Below are 7,517 nucleotides of genomic sequence, written 5' to 3'. Positions count from 1 at the left end.
CGTCTACTCAGACAGTAGGCCCACCATTTTGACAGCACGGGGGGTGGTCGATGTACTCCATGGGAGGGTGCCCGTTCGCATCATAAATATCGGGGAGAGAGAAGTATACCTGCCCCGGTATGCCACGCTAGCCAAATTGTTCACCATAAACCAGAATTCTGTACAGGCCGTGGAACCCTTGCCTCCATCTCAACCAGAGGAAGGTAACGGCTCTAAGAAACCAATGGAGGACTGGTGTCAGCAACTGCATTTGGGTACTGACTCCACTCCCTCACACCAGAAACAGGGAGTCTATCGAGTGGTTCGAGAGTACGAGAGAGTGTTTAGTAAACACCCGCTAGACTTCGGGCGAGTAAAGGGGGTAGAACACCACATCCCCACGGGAGACCATCCTCCCATAAAGGAGAGATACCGACCCGTACCCCCGGCACACTACCAACACGCCAAGGGGATGCTTAGAGACATGAAGGAGGCTGGGGTAATCAGGGACAGCTGTAGCCCCTGGGCAGCTCCACTAGTCTTAGTGAAAAAGAAAGACAACACTATGAGAATGTGTGTAGACTACAGGAAGGTCAACCGTATCACACACAAAGATGCGTACCCGTTACCAAGGATAGAAGAGTCCTTAGCTGCATTAAAATCTGCTAACTTCTTCTCTACTTTGGATCTCACTAGCGGGTACTGGCAGGTTCCTGTAGCAGAGGCGGACCGGGAGAAGACCGCATTCACCACCCCGATGGGTCTCAGCGAATTTAACTGTATGCCGTTCGGGCTCTGCAACGCACCAGGAACCTTCCAACGGTTGATGGAATGCTGTCTGGGACACCGGAACTTCGAGACGGTCCTGTTATACCTGGACAATGTCATCGTCTATTCCAAGACCTACGAGGACCACCTGAAACACCTGGCAGAAGTGTTTGAAGCTCTGGCAAACTACGGCCTAAGGGTGAAACCCTCCAAGTGTCACCTCCTGAAACCAAAGGTGCAGTACCTGGGACACGTGGTGAGTGCTGACGGAGTGGCTCCCGACCCTGATAAGATCACCGTAATTAAGGACTGGCCAAGACCCTCCAGCATAAAGGAAGTGTGGCAGTTCCTCGGGTTGGTAGGCTACTACCGAAGATTCATTCCTGGTTTCACCAAAATGGCAGCCCCTATGCAGGACCTCCTGATAGGTCAATCTCGGAAAGCCAAAAACCAGAAGCCGCCCTTCAGGTGGGAAAAGCTGGAAGAGGAGTCCTTCTGCCAGCTGAAGATGGCCCTCACGGGGGATGAAATCCTGGCATATCCAGACTACAGCCAGCCCTTTATCCTCCACACGGACGCAAGCAACATCGGGCTAGGAGCCGTACTGTCCCAGATCCAGCAAGGGAAAGAACGGGTAATCGCTTACGCCAGCAGAAAGCTACGGCCCACGGAGAGGAACCCTGAGAATTATAGCTCATTCAAGCTGGAGTTCCTGGCAGTAGTGTGGGCAGTGACCGAACGTTTCAAGCATTACCTTGCCTCCTCCAAATTCACCGTGTACACGGATAACAACCCGTTGACACACCTGGACACTGCAAGGCTCGGTGCCCTGGAACAGAGATGGATGGCTCGCCTGTCCAACTTTGAATTCACCATCAAATACCGGGCGGGACGCACAAATGCCAACGCCGATGCCCTGTCTAGAATGCCGAACTTACCGGACGTAGGGGAAGATCCAGAAGATCTGGAAGAAGTCGAGCTCCCTGCATTCCACCGTCATGGGATTACCCTGTATTCCCACCGTGTGAAGGATAGGCGCTCTGTGACGTTCAATCCCTTGCCCCACTACAACTGGGCAGAAACGCAAGACAGTGATCCCGCAGTCCGTCTGGTGAAGGAAATGCTGACCCAAGCCGATGCCAGTCTTGACCCAGATGCTCCGGAGGAGACCAAGCAACTGTGGAAGGAGAAAAGTAAGCTGTTCCTCTACAGGGAGAAGCTGTGCCAGAGAATGGTTAACTCTCGAACACATGAGTTGACCTGGCAGGTAGTGGTCCCAAGACGAGACGCGGCTATGATTCTGGAGGCATACCACAACGGAGCAGGGCATTTCGGATGGAAGAAGCTGGAGTTCTTGTTGCGTGAACGGTTCTACTGGGTAGGCATGAGAGGAGCCATCGAGAGGTGGTGCAGAGACTGTGGCCCGTGCCACCTGAGAAGAAAAGACCGTGCCAGCCAGAAGACTCCCCTGCAGCCCATCATCACCAGACAGCCACTGGAACTGGTAGCCCTGGACCATGTGAAACTGGCTCCAAGCAGATCTGGGTATGTCTACGCCCTCACAATCGTAGATCATTACTCCCGGTTCCTGGTGGTGGTCCCGGTCAAGGACTTAATGGCTCAAACAGCAGCTAGAGCCTTCCAGCAGCACTTCTGCCGTCCACACGGGTACCCGGACCAAGTGTTGACAGACCAAGGACCAGCCTTGGTCTTCCAGGAGTTCTGCAACCTGTATGGCTGCAAGAAGATAAGAACAACGCCCTATCACCCTCAAACCAATGGACTCTGCGAGAAGATGAACCAGGTGGTGATAGATCTGCTAAAAACATTGCCCCTGGAAGAACGCAGTCTGTGGCCTGAGAAACTGCCCGATCTGGTGGACCTGTATAACCACATCCCTGTAAGTTCCACCAACTGTACCCCGGCTTACCTAATGAGAGCAAGACCTGGTAAGCTGCCTATTGACCTGGATATGGGAGTCCTGACGCCTGAGGACACCTCGCCAGAGGCAGACTGGGATACAGAACGGCAGCAGCAGTATCGGAAAGTACAGGAGAGCGTCAAGCGAAGTCTGTCTCAAGCTAGAGAAAGGCAAGAGAAGGCTTATAACCAGTATGCTCCCGCTGTTCCCCTGGTACCTGGAGAGCAGGTCTTGAAGAGGAAGAGGCGGCTCCACAAGTTGGACGACCAGTGGGAGAAGGACCCGTACACCGTACTGCCATCAAGCCATGAGAACCCAAAAATCTGCGTAATCAGTAAGGATGGAGGAGAAACCACAGCCATTGTCTCCAGAGACCACCTGAAGAAGTGTCCCGAGCAGCTGCAAAGCCCTGAAGAAGATCAAGAAAACCCTCAACCCGCAGAGGAAAGGGAAGAAATGATCAGTACCGTACTCGGAGACTTCCACCGGTCTTGGACACAAGTAAACGGCGCTGTCGTGGTACCCGTCCTCACCTTTCTCCAGCCAGCCCCGCAAGTGCCTACAGAGGAACCGGTAGAGCTGGAAGAGCAGCCGGCCCAAGGGGCAGAAGAGTCCACACCAGCAGTACAGGAGGATCAGCCCTCTGCTAGTAGTGAGCCTGCTGTGCCCCTAGTGAGCCAAAGAGTGCGCAGAAAGCTGCCCAGCTTGCCCATAACACCTCCTACACCCTGTAGTGCAGAACCAGTTAGTGAGCTCCGTAGGTCCACTAGAGTCACTAGAGGTCAGATGCTCGCTCGCTGGAGAATCTAAACCAGTGCACTGTAAAGTTGACTGTTTATTGAAAAATGTTTATGGTTTATGTTTGTTGCCTGTTACTAATTATGTTTCTCAGTTACCCTGCAGATTTATTTGGACTAACAGGTTATGGACGCTGGATAACCGGAACAGTTTTGTAGATAGTTGCACCTTGGTGCCTCTTGTGAAGACGGCCGCAGAAGAGAAAACCTGTCTGGCGTGGCCTACTTGCGGCCCAAAGTAGCTAGCTCTAGCCTTGCAGCCACGCCCAAGGACAACGCAAGGGGTTTGCTTTGGACAGGTCCCCTATTCTGTGTCAAGACTTCGCCTTGTTGGGTGACATGGACACCCCCTTTGTTTCATAAACTTCACCTTGGGTGATATGGACACCCGGTCACGGAAACGCCGTGACCTCTACAGACTAAAGTTTCTTGTAAATATGTTATCGTATTATTGTTTATACCTTGTATTTATGTTTCTTCAAAAATGTGTTTAGTCCCGGAGTACTAAAATTTACTAGGGGGGAATGTGACACCCCAGGGGTCTGGTTGCCACAGTAATAGAGATATTATGTCTGAGAGCAAGTGGGAGGTTTCTCTGGTCAGGATCCCTAAACATGCAACACGGTCCGCCCAGACCTGGGAGGGGAGGAATCTGCCCTTTTAAACTGGGTCTGGGGCGGGATTAGAGCAGACAGAGTCAGAGTGAAGCTGGAGAGGGAAAGGAAGAACTAGGAGCTCTGTAGGAGCAGTAGCTAAAGACCAGGGGCTGGAGCTGAGCAGAGCTCGCCCTGGACGAAGACACTAAAACCAGACACAGGAGTCCGAGGCTGTGGGGACTGATATACACCCAGCAGCAGAAACCAGCCGGCAGGGGATTCCAGGTCCTCTGGCCATAGAAGCCCGGAGGCTCAGTCACAGAGAAGGGACCAGCGCCGCCATCCAGGAGCGGAGGCTAACAGAAGGCCCCAAGTCACCAGACATACGGGTGAGCACCACACGGTATACTCAGGGACGTGGGCTACTTGTAACCGCTGACAGCAAGGTAGCCAGGAAGAGTGCAGATTAACGGGGAGGCCTACAACTCCACCTGGCCAGGGGAACTCCTGCTTGCTCGCAGACTGACCAGGCCCCTTATACTAGACAGTACTCCCGGGAGGGTCCGCCTTGTACCATCAGTAAAGACCCTGAACCGCACCTCACGTCTCTGTGATTCCTTGCCGCTCCAGCACCATTAGCACTGGGACCCTCACACCATCACTCCCATCATCTCTCACATTAGCTGCCCTGAGGCAATTACTCCTCCCGTGGGGAGTCATCCCATACTCGACTGCGCAAACAACATCAGCCTCAGCGGTCGGCAGCGCAGCGGCTGTCCCCACTGACCGCAATCCACGGGTGGCGTAGTCGGACACTTATTACAACATTTAGACTGCCACTGGTTTGACCACCCTGGGCACGGACCGGGTCACCGCCACGGAGAACTACAACCCCCAGCGATCCGGCTCCGGGTATTCCCCCTGCACAGCAGCAGCACAGGCCCAGGGGGCGCGTCAGAGGCATATACATGGATGAGGGAATATATACATGGATGGGGGGATATATCAGGATGGGGGGAGCATATAACAGGATGGGGGGCATATACCAGGATTTGGGGAGCATATACAAGGATGAAAGGCATATACAAGGATTGAGGGAGCATATTCAAGAATTGCGGGCAACATATATACAAGGATTGGGACAACTTATATACAAGGATGGGAGGGGGCATATACCAGGATGGGGGTGAGCATATTCTTTATATCTGCAGTCTCATACCCCTGCTCCTGTCTCTGGCTGCTCTATGCTGCCCCCACCTGCTCTCTGCCCCCCTCCCCCGCCTGCTCTCTGTATGAGTTGTCTTTTCTAAACTAAAATCTCAGTATTCGGGTTAATTTGCCGTGTTGGCACTTGGCAATAAATAAGTGGGTTTTGAGTTGCAGTTTGGGTACTCGGTCTCTAAAAGGTTCGCTATCACTGGTCTAGACATTGGCCATAACCCACAGACAGTAAATAGAATAAGCCATAGGGCAAGAGATGGCCAAACCTGCTGATTTAGGACCGTCCGGTTAATATTATGTGTGTTGGAGCTTGTTGACCATCCCCATTTGCTGGTGACACGTTCAACAGGTATTAGGCATATTGGATTTCTACATTCCTGATCCTTCTTCCAGAAAGAGATCAGTGACTTCCAGACACCTCTTATTCTCCTCTCCCTTTTGAAATAAACATGACAATTTGACAGCCTTCTGATGTGTTTGGCCGGATTTACACACCATTATTATTATGATTGTCACCAGAAGTAATATGACTTTTTTGCCCCTTCCTGAGATATTATATTTCTGGCAACTTTAACCTCTGTCAAAACTGTAACTCTTCCCCATCTAGACACGATAGGCTTGAGTCCATTCATCTTACCGCCTGTTCTTCATTATCTTACTATTTGACCATTGACCTCTCCTCTTCCTTGAACTTGCTTGTTTTTCATAACTTCAGCTCATACCTGCTTAGTTACTTGATCTCCATACGAGCTATACTTCTCCCTCTCTCATATACACTGACTTCTCGGTTTTCCTATAGCTCAGCAGTCTCCCGGTCTGTCCCCAGAGGTCCATGACCTACGAATTCCCCACAGTCCAGTCCAAACCTCATTGTGGGATTGGCCATTGGCTCGTCCGACCTGAGCATGACAGCTGCATAGAAACACAGTGTCTCTCTCGAGTCGGGAGAGCTGACGGCCAGTCCAAGCATTGCAATGAGATCTTCATTCATGTTATTCGGTCTTGTGACATCTCTTCGTGGCGAGCACACCCGCTGAGATTTTTAAGAGAAAGCTGCTTTAGGAAATAATGGCTTTTTCTTTCCCGAAGAGTATTTTTTTTATAGCTTTTTTGGTTATTTCTTATGCCTTTTAGACAATTTTGCCACCAGGAGTTTTTATTGTGTGTGTTTTTCCATCATTTTTTTGGCTTCTCTTTTACTGTCATTTTACTGATTTTTTATTTATTCATTTTTTATATCCATCCAATTATTAAGGAACGATTGGCGGTTTTTGAAGTAAAAACGACTGGCAAAAACGAAAAAAAAAAAAACACTCTGGTGTCTTTTAAGCACTCCCATTGACTTTTATTATAAAGTGTCAATATAACTGCCCCATATATGTTTTATACCAGATCAAGGCATCGCATCTGTCAACCGGTTACTACTCGCTTGCTGTGTAGAATTGTTTTTTGGGTTTTAGGGAAATTTTGCAATTTTTTTTGGTTTACTAAGCCCTTTACTATATATAGTAAAAAGGCAAAAAATCTGCCACTCTTGGATGTGTTCTTTCATTTCCATATATATATTCAAATGAAATTCTATTGCCTTGAACGCTAAGTATTTGTGACCCACTTTATAGTTACACCCAAAAAAAAGCAGAGTGCGCCAAGAATAACTAGATCTGCGAACTCTCTTTGTATTAGGGTCACATCAACACGGTACGTATGTATTAATTGGCTTTTGTACTTTTTTATTGCTTTTACTTGGATCATCACAAGAAAGTCTTGGGTTAGTTTAGCGCTAGAAGGACGGCTACTTGCTGTTCATCTGATGGGATTACCAGAAACAGGCAATTTATTCTGAATTCTCTCCAGTGGAATCTTGGATCTCTGAAACTTTTTGGAGACCAGTGCTGCATGATTGGATTAGGTCCAGGTTGGGTGACAAGTCTAATCCTCACATGTTTTCTGCAGACTTCATATATTTTCAACAACTGATTTTTTTTCTACACCTTTGTTAGTGATGGAGTTAGGTTGGCTTTAAAGGCTGTGAGATATTTGCTTTGGCCTCATATTGAATATTGTCTTAGATGGGTTTCAGGAAATTCAACCTCTCTGACATCGGCCATGAGCGTCTACCAACAAAAATAAATAATAGACCCATTTTGTAAGTTGATATGTTAAGCTAATATTGCTCGGTGCTGAGGCAGTAGTTATGACTTAGACAACAGTTTAATAAAGATTCTATGAATAATG

This window comes from Phyllobates terribilis, unplaced genomic scaffold, assembly GCF_046119375.1.
Source record: "Phyllobates terribilis strain yellow unplaced genomic scaffold, ASM4611937v1 Scaffold_8__6_contigs__length_399053987, whole genome shotgun sequence".
Lineage (NCBI taxonomy): Eukaryota > Metazoa > Chordata > Amphibia > Anura > Dendrobatidae > Phyllobates > Phyllobates terribilis.
The sequence above is the reverse complement of the archived record's forward strand: the minus strand, read 5'-3'. Positions refer to the sequence as shown.